Source organism: Anabas testudineus, chromosome 5 (assembly GCF_900324465.2).
Source record: "Anabas testudineus chromosome 5, fAnaTes1.2, whole genome shotgun sequence".
In the NCBI taxonomy this organism is placed as follows: domain Eukaryota; kingdom Metazoa; phylum Chordata; class Actinopteri; order Anabantiformes; family Anabantidae; genus Anabas; species Anabas testudineus.
In genome coordinates, this window is record NC_046614.1 from 20,286,981 (window position 1) to 20,309,795 (window position 22,815).

Genomic DNA, 22,815 nt, shown 5'->3' on the forward strand with positions numbered 1-22,815 from the left:
AAAATAATGGAGAGCGAAAAATGGTCATGTCTCACCTAGTGACAGTTCACTGTAAAATGAGTTTTGTCTGTCAAAACTCTTTATAATATTGTTAGAAAATGCCTTTTGGCACTGCTGAATATATTCTGTGTGATTTTTTTTTTTTCTTATTCCTTTTGTCAAGTTCACCCAGCAGCTATTCTACCTTAGCAAGAGTGTGTGCTGACACTGATTCTGTTGAAGCAATATGTGCTCACATTTTATTAAAATGCAGAAGAATTTGACAAATAACTGTTCTTGTTTTGTTTTATAGTGTAGGCGAGGATTTCAATTAAAATACACCTAATAACCGTCTGCATAGCAGTAGCGGAAAATCAAATGAGGGAAAAAGAAAGTGTGTGGGAGACTTAAAAAAAAAAAAAAATCCTATATTGGGGTATAAAAGCTTGGCTCCCTCAGCGATGCTCTGAGATTGTTAGAAGAAAAAAAAAAGCATTACAGAATGGGAAAGTTGAACAGTGGCATTAATTTTCCAACTGCTGCTATGAATGCTGTTCATGTTTTCAAAATGTTACAGGGAACTTATAAGCTGCCAGTATCGGTAGGATAAAAAGATAAACATTTCTCTAATATACCAGCTTCAGAAAACAGTACAACAAACAGTAGGGCTAAGATGTGCTTTATACAGTAGTGTGTCCAGGATGTTTACAATTAAAATTAAAAGGGATTTTCTAAATGAACTATTGTTTACATAAACTGTTTGTATTGGCTCTATTCACTGGAAAGACATAGAGTATATTTAGGCAACTCTGGTATGTTGCATAGTGAGTGTGAGGACACGTCTGCCCGGGTCCATTCAATTAGAAGGAAAACCACACAGTGCTATTGGTTCCCTTTGTTCCTGCTTGATTCTCACTGAGTTATGATAAATGTTGTTTTAAGTGAGTCAATACCTCTGCTGTGAGCCAGATCAGCGTGTTCTAGTATAGATGTTTTTTGGGAGAAAAAGATTTTCTCTCATCTTTTATCTATTATATCCTCTGGATTTCTATGCTGAAAGGTGTAATTGACTGAGAGCTCTGTGTACTAGGCACAAACTGCATGTGCAGTATTATAATGACACTTTTTAAAATGTAGTCCCCTCATGCTGCAATATTGTTTAAGTGTATATTGTGAGCAGCAGTATTAATATTAATTACTGTAAGTGCTTGTTTTTGTGACTTTCCATAAGAGACGTAACTCTTTTTGTCTTTTGTCGAGCAGCTGTTATTTTATTCGCTGGCACAGCAAATGTCATGTGGAACACGCAGGCTGTGGGTTCCCAGCCCATTTCATCCAGTATCAACCAGTTAACACCTTAGTTGAATTTAAAGGTCACCTCCGTTACAAATCTCCTCATACATATTCATCCCTGCTCCTCGTGGAGACTTCACTTAGCGAGAGCTTAAGCACTTCTTTTATCCCCTCATTCCACTTCCTTAACTGGAGGAAACCAGCCTTTAGTTTACATCCTCCATGTTGGGGGGGCCTCTGCTCTCAGCTCCTCGACCAGCCGGCTCCTCAGTCAGTTAGCACCCTCGGATAGTAAAACACTTGTTTGGCCTTTAGAAAGTGCGGAGTGAGGAAGATGGAGCTGAAAGTGGGCTGCTGCACTAGCTGGCAAAGCAATCTAAATCCTCTCTCTGCCCTTAACATTACTTTAGCACCAGCAGACTATCCCCTAATTAGCACCTAATCTATTATGGATGAATCTCTAATGGATCTGTAGAAATAACTATGTGGACGTACCTGCATGGGTGTTTGTGGGGTTGTGTACAGATAAACATGCTACATCCACCATGCATGCTCTCGTGGTTATGCAGATACATTTACACACCGACACCCGGTGTACACGTGCGTTATCGTGTCTATGTGCACGTGGTACCAAGCTGTTGAATATTGCCATCAGCATTAGTATCTGGTGCTGCCCAGCTCATTAAAAGCACCCTGCACTCAAACCACAGGCAAAAACAGAACAGTAGTGGATAATCTCATGAAAAATGTAGGGAAGCAGCAGCCTTATCTCTCAGGCCCTGTGCTGGGGTGGTTTGTGTGCTGCTCCAGCTCTTTGATGTCGCCCATTGATCTCCCCTTGCTGACATGTTCTCCCAGGCCCCTGGTTGCACCAGCCGGAGGGGTGATTAGCCTTATTAGTGTAATGGAGGGTAGTAAAGGGCTTTAGAGGTGGAAAGGATGGAGAAGAGAGTGAAGGAGTAGGAGGAGAAAAGGGAGGAGGGATGTTTGGCTATTGCAGAAGATGATGATCAAGCTCTAGCCCATAAGTTTTGCTGCCTGTAATCAACGTGAGGGAGAGAGAGGAAGGGAGGAGACCAGCTGCAGCAATCCGAGCCGCTTTGTGACTGGGTTGGGTTAAAGTGCAGCACTGCAGTCCTTTGTTGTACTGCATGCCTCACTGCCGTGATTTATCATCTGTCTCACAGGATGAGTGCTACTGTAGAATGCAGAATTGGTTTTGACTTTCAAGAAGGGGTTGAGGGGATTTATGCTGAAAACTATGATAAACACTGGAGCATTGTGGGTTTTAGCTTAGCTGCCAGCTGGTGGTTCTGAGAACAGCGCGTTACAGCAAACATCATTTAATATGAGGAGATAGGTCAGCAGCAGGAAACCGAATGAATGACAGAACAGCACCATAGGGGTTTGCTAGTGGACCCGTGGTGACGTCAGTGTGATGTTGGCAGCGCGGTGTTGAGTCCTGTTATGCCATGTGGAGATGAGTAAATGTTGGGATATATAGAAAAAATATTTTTGCCTTTAAATTGCTGTTTGACACCTGCTGAAAGTGCCACATATTGCAGAGAGAAGCTGTTAACTGTCAATTTATAAAGATAATTTCATCTAACAGACTGAACGTGTGTGTTTCGCTCTCAAGCCAGAGCTCAGTGTGAACCAAATAATATCCCCTGGGCCATATCGAGTTTGACCACTCTTTCCCACCATTCACTGCACAAGTATGTAGACAATGAATGTGATGTAGAGCCATGTATTACGCTGGCGATCCAGCCGGAGTGGCTGGCCTTAGTGAATTCCATTAAAGCACTGTGGTTACAGTGAGGGAGCTGAGCGGTTCAATATCCTTGCTTTCCAGACACTGCACTATCACACACAGATGCTCCACCAGCCACTGTGAAACTGCACATCTGCCTCGCTGTGGAGAAGGTGGCCACACCGAGAAGGTCAGTCATCGTGGAGAGGAGGAGCAGAGGCTGGATATGAGGCGGGAGAGTAACAGTCCGGAAGGGTTGGGAGGGTGCTGAAGTTTGACAGACAACCACAGAGGAGTCATGGCGTCCTTTTACTCCTTTCTTCTGCTGTCATCCCCTTCTTCTTTCCCTGCTGCCATGTTTGGTGGCAGTCGCTTGGGGCTTGCCTGCCCACAGTGTGTGTTTCTGTGTGTGGACTGTGCCCCGTTTCCAAAAGGAGGGGTGCACTGGGCTTCAGAGGGACAGAGCTCATGTCTCTTAGAGTAACGTGGCTTGTCGCTCACGCCTTCAGCTCCCTCACCAAAGTCAGCCCTCAGCAGGATCACGCTCACAGTCCAGCTCGGCACGAACCTGGCACCTGTGTCAAAACAGTTGAATCGTTGCACTAGTGTGAAAAAAGCCTTCACCACTGGTAACATCAAAACCTGAAATTTAGTTGTTATGGAGGATGCTATTCACTATGTTTTTAGTTCAGGAGAGAGGGATGGTCTCCTACCCTGACCTCCCCACACATTCAGCATGTACACGTCTAACCACCTCTGACCTGCCCATCAAGTGTTGCCTACATGTGTCTCACAGCCTCACATTCACAGACAGTTGTTGTTTCTCTTTCCCTGTGCCCAGTCATGCTCCCACCACAACACACACCTGCACACAAACAACTTGTCACCCATGTTGCTTTATGACCGATAGACCGTGAAGACCTTTATTTTTATTTTTTTAAATGAACACAGTAAACACTAACTGTACGACAGTCTGTCACTGCTAGAGACCTTTTCTTTTTCCAGCAGTCTGTCAGCCTGTTGTTGTATCACACCTCAATAATCTCAGGTCAATTGCTTTGACCATGTCACCTGCTGGCTGCAAGATTAGCCGTTATCGCTTTAATGGATCATTAAAAGAGATGCACTTTAATTATTCCTCACCCCTCACACACTGCACAGAATTTCACTATTGTGCAAGATCAGTAGAAAGTTGAGAAGTTATTTCACTTTTACATGTTCTGAAAAACACAGGGAGTAAATATTTCTTAAGCCAAGACATGTTAAGCAGCTGTTTTGTCAGGGCGGCCGTGCTCTTGCTGTGACAAGATAACAAGCTGTGTCATGGCCCTGTAGCAGGTCGTGATTTAGAACCATCCCGACGCGCATGAGGCCGTGTTTAAAATGCACACAAAGACATGAGGAAATACACAAAATAAACATAAGTATAGATAAATACAAAGACTGACCTGAATCTTAGTGTGTGTGTGTGTGTGTGTGTGTGTGTGTGTGTGTGTGTGTGTGTGTGTGTGTGTGTGTGTTCGCATGCACGACCTCAACAGCAACAGCACAGTCACACGTTAATACACGCATCCCCACACAACCTAATCTGCCTGCGACTATCAGCAGCACAGTGGATGAAATACAGGAGGTTTCTGCTCTGAACTTGGCCGGTCTGTTCTCCTTCTACTCCTCTCTTGATCCGGCTATAAAAGTGCTGGAAGATGCTTCAATCTAGCAAAGTACACCGTCTCTGCTCAGGAAATACTGACTCATTTGGTTTTATTGTAAGCGAGTCTGTGTTTATTGTTGGGGGCGCAGCAGGGTAACATAAGCTCAAGTGCCAATAATCCTGCCAAAGAATGTCTGGATATTTGATTTAAATCATGTTGCCATTGTGTACAAGATGTACTACTATGTTCCTCTTTGTCAGGGGGTTTACTGGATTTTTTTAACACCACAGCGTCAATGATAAGTCAGCTGTAAAAAGACAGAGGTCTGGTTTATGCGATGCGATGTCTAACGAATCCTGGAACCATTTACTGTACATGCTGTCGAGTGGTGAATAGAGGGGGCACAGTACAAGAGCTTTCAAGAGTCTCCTCGGAAATTTACTGTTATATTGAAGACAGACACTGACAGGGCAGGATGTTCTGATAACAGCCGATCATCACTCCGTCCTGAACATTGCTTGAAAATCATTCATCCACAGCCCAGACACCAAATTATTCCATGTCACAGTTTGCATGTTAGTGGCAGTGTGGTATAGCGGGTGAATGATGCCAAAGTTGGGTTTTTGTGTGGAGAGGAAGAGTTGACATAAGGGAACAGTCTGTGTTTTGGTGATATGCTCTCATATTGTATTCTGCCTGCGCAAACGGCTGTCATCCGAGGCAGATCAGAGAGACTAATTCAAAGGGTTTATGCGTGCTTAACAGCACTCTGCTTGGTTTTAGAAGTTTATTTACACACTGTAACTGTGTGCATAAAACTTGGTCTGCTTTTTCTAGCCGACCTTCAGACTGGAAGCGGGGACTGTTGTATACAAAATGGGTCTCGTAACCAGTTCGTATTTATTTCACAACATCTATTTTATAGAAATTAGGTTGAAAAGGGGGCATTCACATTTTTAATTTACACTATCTGAGTGTTTATTTAGAGCGATGAATGAGCTAGTAAAATAAAGCAGAGTACTTTATGAAGCACATTGTCCACAGTGAAGATTAAAATTGGGCCTTTTGAATGAGCTGGTCGCTGCAAAATGCTGTTGATCAAGAGCTATGACTACACTGCTGTAAGTAATGTCCAATATTTATTAGTAAAATAATAGATGAAGCACATGCCTTTTCTGGCTTATTAACACAACATCTTGCCTCTCCACTAGCTCAACAAATGCAAACAGGCAGTCCTCTTATTTTATTTGACACATCACAGCGAAGTGCTTGCTAATCTGACTGAACCAGAAGAATAAAAGCAAACTCTGGTTCATTTTCAATATTTATCCTTTTCTTTGGTATTTACTATTTGGTAAAACTTTGAGAGTGAGCTTTGTCTGCACTTCACTATGTTCTGAAATTTAAGCTTAAAGTTAAGCATGATTACTCATATCAGTTGTGAAAATGTGGTGTTCTTGAATCCCACACACCGAAAATATGTATATGGAGGCTGAATTGGAAGCACACATCACGTCTCCTCTTCATGACTGTGTAACCTTGAATATTTTAGGCGTGCAAAGCCTTCACAGTGAGTTTGATAGATTCTGAAGGTGTGAATTGGACTTTTATAATGATTCTATGCCAGGAAGTGATAAATGAGCCTGTATGACATACAACACCCCAGGGACAATCAGTTCCTTAATTGCAAAGAGAGATATCTGTGCTGGCTTGCTAAAACCAGAGTAGTGTTGATTACACAATATACTGCATGCAAGCATGTGACACAAAGATAGTTATCTTAGTGTATTAGTGTTATATATACATATTATGATCCTGCTTCAGGTAGCTAAATACCTCACATAAACCTAAAACAATCGTAATCCTTTTTTGTACCATATTCACTCCACTGTGACCCTTGTTGACTTTCTATTTTTTTGTGTAGTGATGTCCTCTACTTGTCATTTCCCTTGAAATTGAAAGAAGCTCTGCTAATGCTCTGTTGGATGGATAAAAAGAGAAAACAGCGGATAGAAGGGGGGGGGGGATTGTGGCCGGAGAGTGCCCTGGCATGGGTGAACGGCGATTTGGCAACATTGGCGTTGATCTGCCTCCCTCTGATCCCCTCTCTCTAATTTTGTCTTCCCACGACAGAGAGCACCCAGCCCCAGTCTTGGATCTATTATGCATGGATGAGCTTTATTGCATTATGTTTTTTTAGGCTAACACACTTAGCAAGCTTGTAGCATGCACAACCCCTCTTCAGCAACTCTGTGAATAATTCAAGGCCGGGGCATTAGTCTTGGAATAGAGGAGCTTAATCAAAGGCTACAGCTTTCAGTGCGGCTCACCGCCGCCCCATTGGCAGTTGTAAGCTTGAGTTTGGCACAGCATAGTTTTTTAAAGAGGAAGTTGAGTCATCAGACTGGAGGTGGCCTTTGGAAAGATGTCTAAACTTAAAAGACACTTGAGATTGTAATGCAACTCAGAAATCTTACATTCAGCAAAGCTCCGAGCCTTTACTGTGGGTAGTCAAGGCCTTAAAGAAGCTGCAGAGGAAGTTCAGGTCAGCTCTGCCACTTTTTCTGTGTCAACTTTCATCCACAGTTCTTATTTATGCTGTAATTTCTTTACCATCACCTGGAAGTAGTGTTTCTGTAGGAAGATATTTGTTGCTATGAGATAAATTTGAGAAACTTCAAAGACATTTTACCTTCCTTGAATTTAAAATCCTTCTTTTTTAATACAACATGAATTTAAACATATTTTTGCAATTTCCTGGTTTTTAAAATTCCCTACTTTGATGCAAAACCCCTGCATTAAGCAAGATCAGGCAGCAACACTCGGATCTGATAATCACAATCGCTATTAGATTGATATTGGAAAAAATCTGTGGATTGGATATAGTCTGATACATCATGGATGATTTGTTCTCTGACTTCCTCCATGTCTTTTCTCGCCTTCTTCCGCTCTCTGTTTTTATTTCTCCATATATTTCATTTCTCTGCCTCTTGCTTCCTCGCTTTCTCTCTCATTCTCCCTTGCAAAATGTATCCAGGCTTCCCTCGGGGGCTAATCCTGTTGGAAACGTTTCAGGAAAAGCGGATTATCTGTCGGAGCGGCATGATTTTTGGAGAAAGTTCACTCACACTTGATTAAATTAATCATTGTCCTCCAAAACCCCTTATGGTCTTTCCTTGTGGATATTGGTGAAGATAAATAACCATCCTCAAACAGCATAATTCAGCTCTAATTGATTTGGGGTGGCGTGCTCTCTGTTTAGGTGGAGGGGTGGGTTGTGGAGTCAGTGTGGTGCGGCTGAACCGCAGAAAGTGGGTAGCAGAGCTGTCTAGAGACTATTGGCAAAGCTTTTGTAGGCACAAAGACTATTTTAATCTGGCAGTTTGCAGGTCGATGCAAAATCTTTGACAGCTTGATTTATCCATGCTTTTTAATTCACCGCTGGATTGCTTGAAGGTGGCCCCTGTGTGCTTTTGTTAGAGCTAGACGGAGACTAAGGCCTGATTTGGTCTATGCTTTCATAATTTATACAGAGGTGTCAGTATGTGTCACGCTGCCACCAATGAGATTTTCTCAGAACATTAGAGGAGGAATTAGTGTGTAAATACAGGTGTGTTTGTTTGTGTGTGCGTGTGGCCTGCAGGCAATTGTTAGTTTATTGTTTATAGCCCATGAAGAGCAGTGTGGTCAATGAAGCTTCACAGGTGAATAGGGTGGAACATAACCTTGAGAACTTTCCACTTCCTTGCCTACAGCCATCCCTCCCAGCCTCCTATTCTCTCCTCCTTATTTTTCCTCTCTCTCTCTCTCTCTCACTCACTCACTCATTCAAACCAACACCATCCTTTCAAAGGAAAGTCTGCCGAGGCTCCATTTAACAAGAATATCCCCTCATTACACAACTGCAAACCTTAAAAGTTACCATCGGCTAAGTGGTTTCATTGAAGGCGATGAAAAATTCCCTTTCAAAGAAAATAATTACAGCTGGTTCTTCAGGGGGGCATGTAACAGCAGTGTTTATGAGGAGGATAATTACTATGTAGAGCAATTACTCTACAGCAACAATTGGTAGCTTTACCCCACATGAGTATGGGGATTAGAGCTGTGATCATCCTGGGTGTTGAGCCCTTGTCTGGGTGTGATTATTGGAAAGGTCCAAGGTTCAGAGTGAATCAGGAACGAGGATTTTCTGTCTGCCCTCTGTGTACCACAGCTATAGTATGAGGAAGATGTGAGTGTCTCTGTTTGCACTCTGTGAGGGATGTGTCTGCAAACTCACTGCAGTATTTCAGTATTAATTTACTAATGTTTACACAGTTATACATATTTAGGAGAAGAAAGCCTTTAATCGTCATATCTCACATTGACGTTACGTTACATTAAGTAGTTATTGGAATTATTGCATTATAATGTACTGTATACAAAGCATGGGGGAAACCATTTGATGATTATTGTATATGTTCTTAACAGTTAACTGAGACATTACCAATAATTATTTAACCGTGAAATGATGAAGAAGAATATACATTTTTGAATCTAATATTTACTGTATGTTTGCACTTACACTAAGATTCTTCGTCATTTGTTGTGCATCCATGCTGCAGTACAGGTTGCTGTGTGAAAAATGGCAACCACTAACATCATTAGTCAGTGTCTCCAGAGATTCATCACGTTACATCATGATCCACTTGCTCAGCAGACATCCTGCATGAAATGCCTTTCAGGTTTGACTTGTCAGGTCTGGATACGATAGTCTGTCTGTTATATAATTTGTCTGCAGGAAAGATGTGGTCTGTTTTTTTCCCCCCTGCTGCTTTCAACTCAGCGCACATACCTGAGGTTGTCTGTCTTCTGGAATCAATGTATCTGTTCCAGATTTCACTGGACTGCAGAGAAGAGATTCAGACTGCAATGGATTTGCATGCTTTTTTGAACTCGGCCATGTGCAAACGTGGGTGAAAAAATATATTCCGGTGTGCACAGCCACTGGTTTAGAGACGTTACGAAAACACATTGTTTCAGCTTCACAGATTAAACTGTGTACTGTACATGTACATTACACAGTGTCAGTAAAAAACACAAGATTGCAAAAGCAAGGCTATTCATGATGTGTTGTTTGATGGTATTTAAACTTAGATATGGAACATATTACTGATGAGGGTTTCTTGTTACCCAGTAGCCTCATGTGAGGTTGATTTTCAAAGAATAACTCTAAGTAACTACTCTTGGTTTTAGGTTTGGGTTTTACCTGTGAATAATGCATTTGTTTAAACAAACAAACAAATGATAACCAGAGATCTGTCTATGTGAGAAATGCAAGTCCTGTTTAATCTAAGAACAGAGGGAAAAGCAATTAAAGGCAGTGCATAAACACTGTGCATAGTCAATACAACAATTTAGACTGTCCTGAGCAACATACAGAGAAATCTCCAACAATCTCCACAGAGCAGGGGTAAAGCTATCACAATCCACCATTTGTAGACAGCTTCATGAGCAGTAGTACAGAGGTTATACTATCATATGCAAACCGCATCACCAGTAAGAATCTTAAAGCTACAGTAGATAGCAGTTTGCAAAACAACACGGACTGATGACACAAAGATTAAACTCTACCAGAGGGATGCAAAGGCCAAATTGTGGAGGAAGAAATCATCTGCTGATGATCCAGACTGTACAAACTCCTCTGTAAAGGGTCCTGAAGGTAGTAATAATGCCTTGGGCTTGTATAGCTGCTTCTGGACCAGCAGGAGCAGCCATCATCTTTATTGATGATATAGCTCATGATGGTAGCAGCAGGGTGAATTCAGCGGTGTACAGGAACATTTAGTCTGCCAGTTTAGAGAGAAATGCATCAAAACTAAAAGGGAAGAGCTTACACCTGCTGAAGAGGAGACTGAAGTCAGGTGCTCCAACGCAAACAACAACTTGAAGGAGGCTGCAGTGAAAGCTTGGACAAGCAAATCAAAGGAAGAACAATCAGGTGATGTCAGTGAGTCACAGGTTTAATGCAGTTAATGCAAACAAATATTACATTTTATTTACTTTAATTTACAATAACTACTAAAATACAAATTCTTTAAACTCACCTGTCCAGAATAGGATAATTTTGATTAAATTTCATTCCTGGGAACCTAAATGTACATGTATACAGGCGAGTAACAGTCACAATAAAACGTTGCGTAAAGTGCATACTATATACTTAATTACAAGCATTACCTGGTTATGATTGTTGATAAAAGATTCATTTTCCTGTGCAAATTTAAAATCAAATTTAAATCAGCTAAGCAAAGATAATAAAAAACGACAGCACTTACAGGGGCGTCATCATTATACATATTTAAAGAAAATAGACGCTGTCTCAGACAGTTGATTGAGTGCATGAACTGTCGATAGCAGATGCTTGAACTGAGTACAGACATCCACTTTAATGATCACTTTGAGCTCAGACAGGACAGAAACTGAAAGTCTATTCACTAATTCATCAGCCTGATATCTGCAGACAGCTGTTAGCTAGCTTTAGCTCCCCGGCAGGGACAGGCTGAATAAGTAGAATCCACTCACTGTTCAGTCGTCTTCCTCTGCATCACATCTCATAGCCAAAGATAACACCACTTCAAAAAAACACGCTCAGAGCTCAGATCAATGTGCAATCTTTTTACAGCCGCTCTCTCTCCTAAATACAATTTCTAGATTTGCTGCCTGATAGCCTGAGTCAGCCAAGCTTACTAACCATCCTAAGCTGTGGTGGGTCTGTATAGCCTCTAATTGCTCCTATCAATTTACAAGATTGCCAACTCTCAAAGCAGCTGATACATCCAGCTTATATTCTGTGCTTGAATTTAATGAATTATAGTAAAGATATTAACCAGGAGCACATCCATGTCACAAACATTTGACAGAACAGAGGAGCTCTGTTTTAATCAACCCTGGTGTCTTCACTGCCCACATGAGGGGTCGCACTTTTTTTACGTTTCCAAAATGCTGCTGACCTGCACCCAACGCCTCCAGTGTCGCTGCTGCTGCTGCTGCTCCTCTAATGTGCTGCTCACGCCGTAAGATCTCGCTCCACTACATGGTTCTTACATCTGAGCCTGTAGCATGTAGTGTCTCTTCCCCTTTACCGTGAAAAAACTGTGATATTAATAACAGGTCATGGCACGCACCTGAGCCACGTTGTCATGAGGACTGTCAACATCCCCAGCCACCACCAACAGTTTCTCCTCTCTTGCCCTCCTCACGTGTTATTTCCTCTTCCATTCAACTCCAGGCTGTACTGACTCATTCTTCATTCTGTCCTGACAACACATGTGCACGTGCATGTGTTTGTGTGAGTGTGTGCGTCTGTGCGCGAGTGAGTCTGAGAGCTAACTTTCCCCTAAGCCACAGACATGTCAAAGCTTACCCTCCATGCTTGTCTCCATTGACTTGTCGCCCAGTAAGTGTCAACACACAACTGGCAGAAATTCCTCGGCCTGTGTAGCACTCTCACTCCTTCTCTGGTGACTCTAACCCCTTTGTCCTTCTCCCCTCTTGTCCCCTCGCTGAGCACACAGCTGATTTTATATGAAGTCCCTCATCTGTCACTTGAGTTGAAGATCAGCCCCTGAATGTACAGTTAAGCACAGAAATGAGAACAGTCCTATGTAAGTGGATATAAGTGGAGATATTCATTCCTATACCCTCGCCTCGTTGCTTCCTTTCTCTACTCTTTCTCCTCTATTCTGGTACATGTCTTCCTCTTTTTTGCTTGTTAAACTATTACTTACTTCTGCATATATCCATATACTTGTGTTTAGCTGCTCACATTTGATCGTTTGCTGCTTTTGCTGCCTCATATAATAATAGTTGATGTGAACGTGTTTGGGTTTTGGACAATTTGGATGCAGCACCTTTCTCTGTTGTAGTTGGTAGTCTAAAAACTCTTGTTGAAGTTAGTGCCAGTAGTGCTGCTGAAGTAAAGCATCTGCAACATTGCATCTCATTACATCTCATCCATAGTATTAAGATAGAGGCAAAAATGTATATGCACAAATGCATGAATGTCATTAAATGCAGCCAAATAAAATATCAAACAAAATGTTTTTGGTTTATTGGGTAAAATTATTCTTCATATCATTGTTATCCAGTTCTCAAAATACTAAATTAGCCCATTCAGGATAAGTATATATAGTATACATTACACTACACATAAGAAATCCTTTGTAACAGTTAAAGTATTGAAGTTTGTTACCCAGTCCAACCCAGATCTATGTATCTTGCCTCTTAAAGCAAAGCTTAACTTTTACTATTGCTGTGTCCCTGCCTGCATACATGAATAAATACATTATATCCGCATCAACTTTTCTGGCTGGAAGCCGGGTGGTTTAGCAGTCCCAGCTGTGTGGCTGCTTTTAGTTCACAAAAACTATTTTTCAGAGAGCCACCAACACAGCCCTTATCCCTCAGCACCCAAATCCTGCAATCCCTCAAACTCCCTCAACCTTTTGCCAATTAGGAGCGCAGCACATTTTGTTTCCAACTGTTTTCCTGCAGACTCCCCAGCTGTAAACGGTAGTTAAAGCCAGTGTGGCCTCATGAACAGTTAATCCTCAACTTTAGATACACAAATACACCTCCGCAGTCAAATCAGCATGGGTTCGCTCTCACCTGTGATGAAATTTCTCTGTCATTTCTCGGCCCTGTTTATGTAATATCCTGGCAAGATGCTGACACTTTGTCTGCTCATTCAAAGGGGTACAATGTTTTCTGTCAGTTAAGGTTATGATAAACAGTAACACTTGACATAATTTGTCAGTGACTTTGCACTTGTTTGCTCGTATCTGTCTGTATACCATAAAATAACAGTCACTCTTTGATATTTCCATGTCGATATACAGCAGCATATGCATCTGTATTTCTGGGTATATTAGACCTTCATGGTCTTTTTTTCCTCCTATCGCGCTGTAATTACTACGGCAAATAGAGGTCACCTATAATAAACTACAGGTTATAATAAGCTGCTACATAAGCCACAGACGACCCATAGGATCAGTCACCAGAAAAGCTGTGTTGCACTTTAGATATTTTCTCAGTGTCAGAGCTGATGAAATCAGTGCGTCCTGTCATAAACACCGTGGGGATGTATTTTGTGCTGTCTTCTTTATTACTTCCATTGTTATAAATGGCTCTCTGGGTCCTCTCCGTCAGCAGGATTAGAGCCCAGGATTAAGAATCTGCACAGTGAGTGAGTGGGTGTGCAGCGAGTGAGGCGAATTATTGGAATTGCTATCATTATCCTCTGGATATCTCATCATGAACTTCTCACCTCAGTGCTTCTTCGGCCTCACCGTGCGCTGCACTTAGTGAATGAACACAGCTGCAGACCATTAAATTTACAGATGTTCAAGAACTTTCACTTCTTACGGTGTTTGCTGAACTAATGCAGCACCTGTGTTTCCCCGCTTTTCTTTTATATATGACCTAAAACCTTTTTTTAAACACGGTATTAGTTTGGATATGTAATTCTGCTGTCATACTGTGGTGCACTGTTAGGACACTCGTGTTTTTTTTTGTTGTGGGAGAGGTGCTTTTCTCCTCTAAGGCAGTGGTTCTCAACCTGGCAGCTGGGTCGCTAACTATGAGTGGCAAATTCTTTTCTTTAACTTTAAATGTCCCTAAACTCGCCTGTCATATTTGTTCAGCAGTGTCACAAACACCTGCCAATGTGTTGTATCTGATAGATGTTGTGGTCGTAGTTGTGTATGTGAATGTAAGAAGTGACACACATGTGCATCATGCTCTCTTAGCACAATGCACTTTCATAAGATGCCCTATTGGCCCCCAGGATGCTCTTTGCTCACTCAACAATGAAATGGATGGTATTGGAGGCGATGGTTTGACATTTCAGGGGTAGGGTAGCACTAGAATGACAAACTTTGCCTTCCACAAGGAGCCGTGATGATAAAAGAGGAAGAGTTTTAGCCTGGAGAGTCAAATTAGGCAGCGAGCTGCACCTTTTGTTCACCGCTGACGACAAACACATCCAGAATGACTTGTGCTTTAGTCCAGGCCTCGAGAAGTTGCTTTTAATGATAGCACACTATAATAATCCACAGAATAGTGAGTACAGAGTGCTGACTGACACACAGAATCGCACTCGCTGTGCTCTGCAACACACACACACACCGTCTTGCTCCTTTTCGCTTTCTGGCGAGGCGTCTGACAACTGGAGAGGCGTCTGTCTGAAAACAACGAGGCTAGCACATCTCATCACCACAGCAACAATTACAGTTCTATTTCAAGCTTATCTTTGGCTCGGTATGTGTGTGGTGGAATTAATAATATGAGCCTCCTCTGTCAATCTGTCCGTCACCTAAACACCTCACACATAGAGGGAAACAGTGAGCCGTGTAGGTAACGCTGGCCGATGGTCAGTTGAGGACGATGACTTTGATAACTGATTTCTCTCATCGCTCTCTAATGGCTACCAGGATTAATGGCTACGGCACTCATCAGCCATGTTGAGCTAAGGATGACTCAGCCCTTTTTGTACATCGTGGACTCATTACACATCAAAAGGAACGCCCGAAGAGCTCGGTAGTTGCAATAATGCACAGAATTTGTTATGCAGTGTTGAGTAAACAGTATTTAAAGCGGCCCGCCTTGGAGCCTGTTTTAGGTATTGCTGCTGCATTTCCCACTTGGAGTGTCTGCTTGCTTGTTTCCCGGTGCACACCGCGAGGTAGTCGTGTTTACGGTGCCTTGGTGTGACATTTTAAAGAGAACAACAGACTATGCCATTAGGTTTGAGGCAGATGTAAGTGGTGGTGGAAGATTAGGAATCAGGCTTTTGTCTCGTATTCCTGAATGCCTAAACGTGTTGTTTGGCTTCCATCTCATTTCTGTGGCTAATACGTTTCCTTTCTTACTGTTTTCTCCCACTCTCAATAATTGAATATGTCTCGAGTTCTTGCTCCACAAAAAACATGACTTCACTTTTATGGAGACATGATTTGACAACAAGCTTGGGATTATACGGACCCTCCCACAAGCAGAGAACAACACAGCTCACTTGAATCACACTTGTTTTTTAGATATAACTTGAAAACTCATTTCTCTCTGGCAGAAACGGTGTTCGCATGCATTTGTGCCCGGTGTAGTTTCGCACATGAAACAGTTAAGAGCGGAGAGAGGGGCTGAATAAGAAATGCATGTCGGTTGCACCACTGCTTTCCACTACGCTATGTGGCATACAGGAAAAAATGTGAATCGGAACAAGAGCTGAATGAATCTGATTCATTTTGTGGACAATAAACAACTGATGCGAGCTGGCAAAGTCGAAAAGGTTCAATTGAGCAAGATTTATTCAGAAATAAAACCACCATATAAAAAAGGCAATATGATGGACAGATTTTTGACAGGGGAAAAACATTTGGTGATGTCTATTGATCAAAGACATCAGTCAAATCCAAAATATAAAAAAAGCACATCTTGCTTTCAAGGTCACTGTCAATAAAAGAGAAATATGTGTGTCTAAACAGATGTGGAATGAAAATAATGCACTCACTAGCTTCTCAGTATGATGATATAAAAATCAATTTACATGTGAGAGGTGTGATGTGTGAGGGATTGCAGAAACTTTTTTCTATCACTGTGGTGCAAACTTTAGATAATTCTCTCTTATTAAAAGGTTCTGGAGACATGTTGTCTGAGCCAGATGCTAAGCGAGGACCCACATAGGATGTAAAACGTGTGTGTTTGTGTGTCTGCGACAGTGAATTAATTCTCCAGCTGTTTCGTTCCTTTACAGATCACATTAATGATAGAACAGAGGCATGTGCCCATAGACTGCTCATCAAAGAGAGAGCAGAAGAAGACATGGAGTAGGGGCCAGGCTGTAGAGGATTGTGAGACAGAAAAAAGAAAGATCTAGAACTGGAGTCGGAAGATTTGAGAAACAAAAAAAGGCAAACATATGCAAAAACAGTGCAAAATAGAGCAACAACATGACTCAGCACCTGCAGGGCAACTGTCCTTCCTCTCACCACCTCTCCTCGCTCGCTCTCGTCCTCCTTCCTTTGGCTTTCCTCTCGCCTCATCTCTCTGTCTCTCTGGGACCTGGACTTCTTCTCTCCCCTCACATTATCACAGTGGCTCTGGCACTCCTGCTGTCAAAGCTGTTGTTAATTCTCACACCCCAACTCACCCTCAGCCCCGCGGTTGTGCTGAGTTGGGCCAATCTCGACTTTAACTTACTGGAGGAAGGTCATCCCTCCATCTCCTGTGCAGTGATGGACAGAGAGGAGGAGGAGGAGGGCAGAGGAGAGGAGAGCATATGGTTGGTTAACTTTAATGCGAAGGCAGATGTCTCCGTGTTCTTGTGAGAGCAGTGAGCTGGAAACGTGTCATTCTATGATCATACAAGGGAATATTTGTAGTCTTTATTGTCGGGGGGGATGCGACTCTGACTTATGCAGATGTGGCTGTAGTAGTAGTGGAGAGGATTTGAAGCTCTTCCTTTATAATAATGTCTTTATTATGATGAGTAAACATTTGACTTTTCTAAAACATATGATCTAGTTTATTACATTCATTTATTATAATCATCCTAAAATAGTAAATGTACCACACATCTGCACAGCACATGCTCCTTTTGTAAGTGTGTCTCTCAACATGTCCCTGAAATGCTTCAGTATTAAGTCATGAAAACACCAAAAACATAAATCTAATCACCTTGCTGGATTTGTATTTTTTCTTGTAGTTTTTTGTCTTCCCCTTTTAGTTCATCCTTTTAAGCCGCTTATGCCAGACCTCTGTCCCAGTGCGGGCACGCTGCTTAAATGAGGTGAAATGAAGTGAGTAGAAAGAGGTTTGGGCGTGTGAGACCACTGCCTGTTTAACTTTGCATAGCTCTGTAGCCAGCCAGCCAAGCAGACACACTGGAAATACAGCTACACAGTGGCCCATCAGGCAAGCTGCTCCACTCCTCTAATGCGAAATCCTCCAGCCGTAGTAATGCTCCACATGCCAGTTATATAAGTGAAGAGAATTCATCTGACAGTGCTGCGTGAGGTGTGAGATTATAAGCCAGGTTTATGGCACAGCGCTCGTACTCTTTGCTTCTCTCAGCAGAGTGAGCGAGATGCCCCTTGATCCCAGTCTCACATACAGCTGTCTGAAAAATTGAGCGTAGGCCCTGCTGCAAAGTTGCAACCCAAAAGTGCCCCGAGGCAATTTTGTCCCCTAAAGTTGCCAAGAGAAGCTGCAAGGTTAGAGAAGGAGGGATTAGACGGGGGGAGGGGGTCAGTGCTGTCAGGCCAGGAGAGCGATGAGAAGAGGAAAACCAGAGGTCTTGCAGGTGTTGGTGTGTTAGCAGGGCGACATTTGGCTTGAGAACCTGATGAAGAGGATGTTGGTGACCTGTCACAGCTGACATGATGGATGGAGAGAGAGGGACCAGGACTGGGAGGGGGAGGCTGTCTAGGAGCATAGGTGAAGCAGATCATCACACAGAGAGAGAGAGAGAGAGAGAGATCTTAGAGCACAGTGAGATAAATATGATACAAGAGACATGCAGAAGCACAGAAAAGACAATTAAAAATGTAACAGAGCTGCTGTTTTCGTTGGGTTTGAGTTTATTTTTTGATTTTAATGAATTTTTATGTTTTTGTTTGTTATCTGTTTAGATAGGAAAATTTTAGATCTGTGATTTTTTTTGACTGTATTAATAAAAAATAATGTTTAATAATAATACAAATATATTTTTTATAACAGCTTCATGTAACAACACATTAAAAACTAACTAAAGATAACTTTTATTGTTATATTGTTATTGTAATACCATAATTACCTATCTTCAACAGGATTGACTGCAGTAGTAGCAGTAGTCAACACAATATAAAATGGTGTAACAACTATCAATAAAACAGTTTTAAATAATTTAATATTTTATCTAATTTTTCAAGAGAGGAGTGATCAACAGGGCTGAATCCTCTAAAAAGCCATTAGGAAACTGTACATGGGTAAAATAACCAGATAACAAAGTGGGTCTTTTCTCTAGTCCAATTAAATATCAGACACATCAAAGTAATTAATCACATTGGTGCAAAATCATTCCATAAATTCGTTAGAATAAATTGTTTCATCTCATTTCTATGAAGGTCTAATACACCCAGAAATACAAATGTACAGTATGTACTTATGTATATGTGTATTTATGTATATATATATGTATGTATGTATATACAGTATTTTATGGTATATAGATACATACAAACCTGTTTGTTTGATATAAAATTCATTTTTTGTTTGTATCTGTTCACAAAGTCACTGACAAATTATTTAATCCTTTCAAAATGACAATAAAACATAATACTGTGTGTTATTGTCTGAAAGCCACATGTGTAGCAGAGGAAAAGAAAGCAGGTCTTGGGCCAGATTACTTTCTGCATTTGGTCTCTCTATGAGATGGCCCAGTGCACTGAGAACAACATCACCTGGTAACATATTCTTTATTGGATGACTGTTAATTGGGTGACAGAAAACAGAGATAATGACCTCCCAGTGGACGACCCACACGCCTCAGGGAGAATGCCGCAGAACAAAATATTGCAGCAGACACCACTCACAATTTCACTTTGTTTGGAAAAAGAGCAATGCACATGAGAATGACTGTAAGAAAGCTTAAAAGAATCATTCAACATTTTAGCAAATTATACTTCACGTTCTTGATTAGAGTGGTCTTCATGGTAAATGTGAAGCTAGAGAGTTAGAGTTTAGCATAAAGATGAGAAACAGGGAAAGTCACTGCTTCAGGGCAAGAAATATTTCAGCACATACCTCCTGTTAAACAACAGCATGTCCTTATTCCTTTAAGACTTAAGACTGCTGTAGGTTGTGGCATGAAAAAGTTGGAATTTCATGATTTTCTGCATTAATTTGTCATTAAATGTGATCTGATCTTTACTAAATCAAGAGTATTAACAAATATACAGTAATGTGCCTAAAATAGAAACTTAACTGTCTTCTTTGTTAGTTCTGGAGAAAAATAATAATAAGTGATTTCAAAGTAGACAAAAAATGTTTCTATAATAATGTGTTTTTGTTTTTTTCAATGCTTGTAATGATCTCAGCATTTCAGTTTACAAGTGACACGAAGTCAGCGTTGTCAGTCTTACATAATCATTTTCACTGTGGGCCTCTATTTTCTCATAATAACATGTTGGAATTTTTGCAATTTGGAGAACAAATTCAAACAGATGTCTAACATGTGCTTGTGTGTGAGAGAGAGTTATGTCTTGAGCTTGGAGTGTTAATCTAATTCTGTGGCTTCTGAGTGAGGTGTTGGTCTAAGTGAGGATGTTACCAGTCTGTCGCTTCACTAGGGGTGCCAGGCACAGCTTCCATCACTGCAGATATTTTCTCTCAGCCTCCAGTTTCTGAGAGGAGGAGTACTGCTGATGCGAGTTGAAATGGCAACATGGTGCTGACGGATTCCCGTGGGTGACCTTGCTCTTTTCTGACAATTCACTTTGTGCAAAAATGACAAGGTAGCAGAGCATCTCTGGATGAACTGAGTCTAAAGCAACAGCTTAATTTAAAGGGATTTATTGGGTTGATTAGAACATTCTTGCCTGAGATACAGCTCATTATATACTGTAAGGTTAGTAACAGTAAATAATAAATTGGGCTCAGATTTATGCCAATAAAAAACATATAAGATTTTAAAAAAAGAAGAACTCTTCCCTTTATGTTTTCCTTTGTTAGTAGTTACTGTACACTGTGTTATCTTCTTGGCTGTCTGTTGAGAAATAACCTACAAGTGAGTGGATGGCTGGTGGGGCACAGTAGAACCCACTGAACCCCTGTCACTGAAAAATGAGGCCCGCTACAATAACAGTGTTTTCTGCAGGGAGAACGAATGAGGAACTTCTCTGATGTGACAGTCTCACTAACAGTCAGTGACAGGATCCAGGAAGCCAAAGCCACAAAGACCTCACTGTAACAGTAGCTTGTACCACAATGGACGGATCAGAGTGGTGTGTGTGTGTGTGTGTGTGTGTGTGTGTGTGTGTGTGTGTGTGTGTGTGTGTGTGTGTGTGTGTGTGTGTGTATGCATGCTGTGTGTTGTTTTTCTTTCACTTATCCAGTGATTTCACATGCTCGCTACACCATCTTACACATTCACTCCTGGTAGCTTCACTGTACAGCGACAACACACCTGCTGCTGATGAGTGTTGGCTACTAAAGGTTGAAGGAGCTGAGAGCATTTGCATAATGTCTGAAGATGTTACAGTTCATTCCTCATTATAGAGCTTTTAATCCTCACAAATGGAAAGTTTTTACCCACAATAATGGGTTCATTATGGAGAGTAATAATTGATTTGTTAGGTTTATGCTTATCGAGATCAAATACTAGTCACGTTTGTATATAAAGCTCAGTATTGCATACAAATTGTCAGTGGGCTCTGCAGGCCCATAACATCAATGACTCCTGACCCAGTGCAAGCTCTAAAGGCGTCAAGGAAAACAGCTGAAAGGGAAACAGTTCAGAAAGAAAGAAGAAAGACAGACACCTCAGGGGGGAGGAAGTCACAGAAAGCAAAAATATATTGATATATCTATCTGAGCCGTTCTAACAGTATTGTTCCAGAGTTTACCAGCTAGCATGGCTTTCAAGCTCATTCATGTATTGGAGCTCGTGTTTGTTTCCAGTGGTTGTCATTGACAATTACTGTGGCTTCTTTTAAACCAAAGTAAGAAGACCTTCGTTTAGCGTAACGACAGAAGTAAAGCTAAACCCTGCATAAACAAAAGCTGGATTATGTTAAATGTAGGTTATGTATTGTGGGTTTAATTGATGAAAGAAGGCATGTTGTGGCTTTAAGAGAAAGTTATGTTAGTGATTAGAAGGTAACTTCTGTTGCATCCTCCTTTGGATGCTTCAGTGTATCACTCGCCATCACAAACATACGGAGCACATGTACTTTGTTAAAATGGCCATGTTTCCCTCTTAATTCCCATGTGTGAGAGCTGAATTTGAACAAAAATTATATTCTGGGGCAGTTTTGAGATGAAGTTGCCAGATTGGACCTTGGTTCCTCCGTCTCAGTCTGTTTGCCTGCGAGACCAGCTGTGATGCAGCCCTCTTTGGAGAGGCAGACGGAGAACATGCAACCTTTATTCTGAAAAGCCAGGCCCGCCGGGATGACGGCTCCTAAAACAGCGTCAGATGGCAGCAAGGCGCGTGGACATGAGGGGCATTTTGATGTGAGTCAACAACAGACTCCAAAACTTGGAGAGAGTTTAGAACACAAAGTAATAGGATCACTGTGCTGTCACAATAATGGCCTGTGTTGGTTTCTATCGCAAGCTGAGGAGGAAAAGAGGATTTGTGGGTTGAGAATGCTTGCTGAAATATTCCCAGAGCTCATCATTATTCTATCACCCCTCCATAGTCAAGTACATCTCCCTTCTCTATTAGCACATACAGTACGTCTACAGTAGTAAGATCTCATCTTTAGTCCTGCTCATTGGTATTCATAGCAATGCAGAGAGGATCCATGCTGAGCTGAATTTGGTCTGTGTGCAACTGAGAGAGAGGGAAAGAGCGAGCATAGGAGAGAGAAATAGGAAAAAAGTGATTACTTCTCTGTAGCCAAACTGTTTCAAAGCCTACTCTTCCCCTTCTGTCAAGAGATGAGGCTCACGCTGATGCTGAGGGCAGGCAGACACTGAAGATTTCTTCCTGTTTTCCAAACTCCTCATCATGTTCTCTCAGAGAAAAACTTTTTTCCCCGCTTGTGTGTGACAACTCTGAAGTCTTCCTCTGCCTCAAACTTTGCATGAACTTCCTTTGTTTTTACAAAGGCTTCTGGGAGTTTAGAGCAAAGGCGAAATCTTTTCTGATTTTCTCATGAAACTCTCTTGTGCCTTTGCTTTTGACGCTGTGGCGTTGCGCATCCATGGTGAAAAGTTTTTGAGGCTTGTGTGAGATGGTTGTAACTGTAAAGACAATCGAGCGTGAACACGGCATCAATCATCTGTCACTTAGCAGTTTGGATTTCAGATTTGTTGCTTCAGATGAATGAAGGCATTGATGACGGTGAATACAGCTCAGCCCCTTTTATTCTGGGTATATTTAACAAGCGAACCTCACTC

General features: G+C 41.6%; 1 protein-coding gene across 1 annotated transcript in view; it reads left to right on the top strand.

Moving 5' to 3' along the window:
* Positions 1-22,815, top strand: part of LOC113153942 (membrane-associated guanylate kinase, WW and PDZ domain-containing protein 3) — a 106,529-nt gene that overhangs the window by 46,883 nt on the left and 36,831 nt on the right. The window lies entirely within an intron of this gene.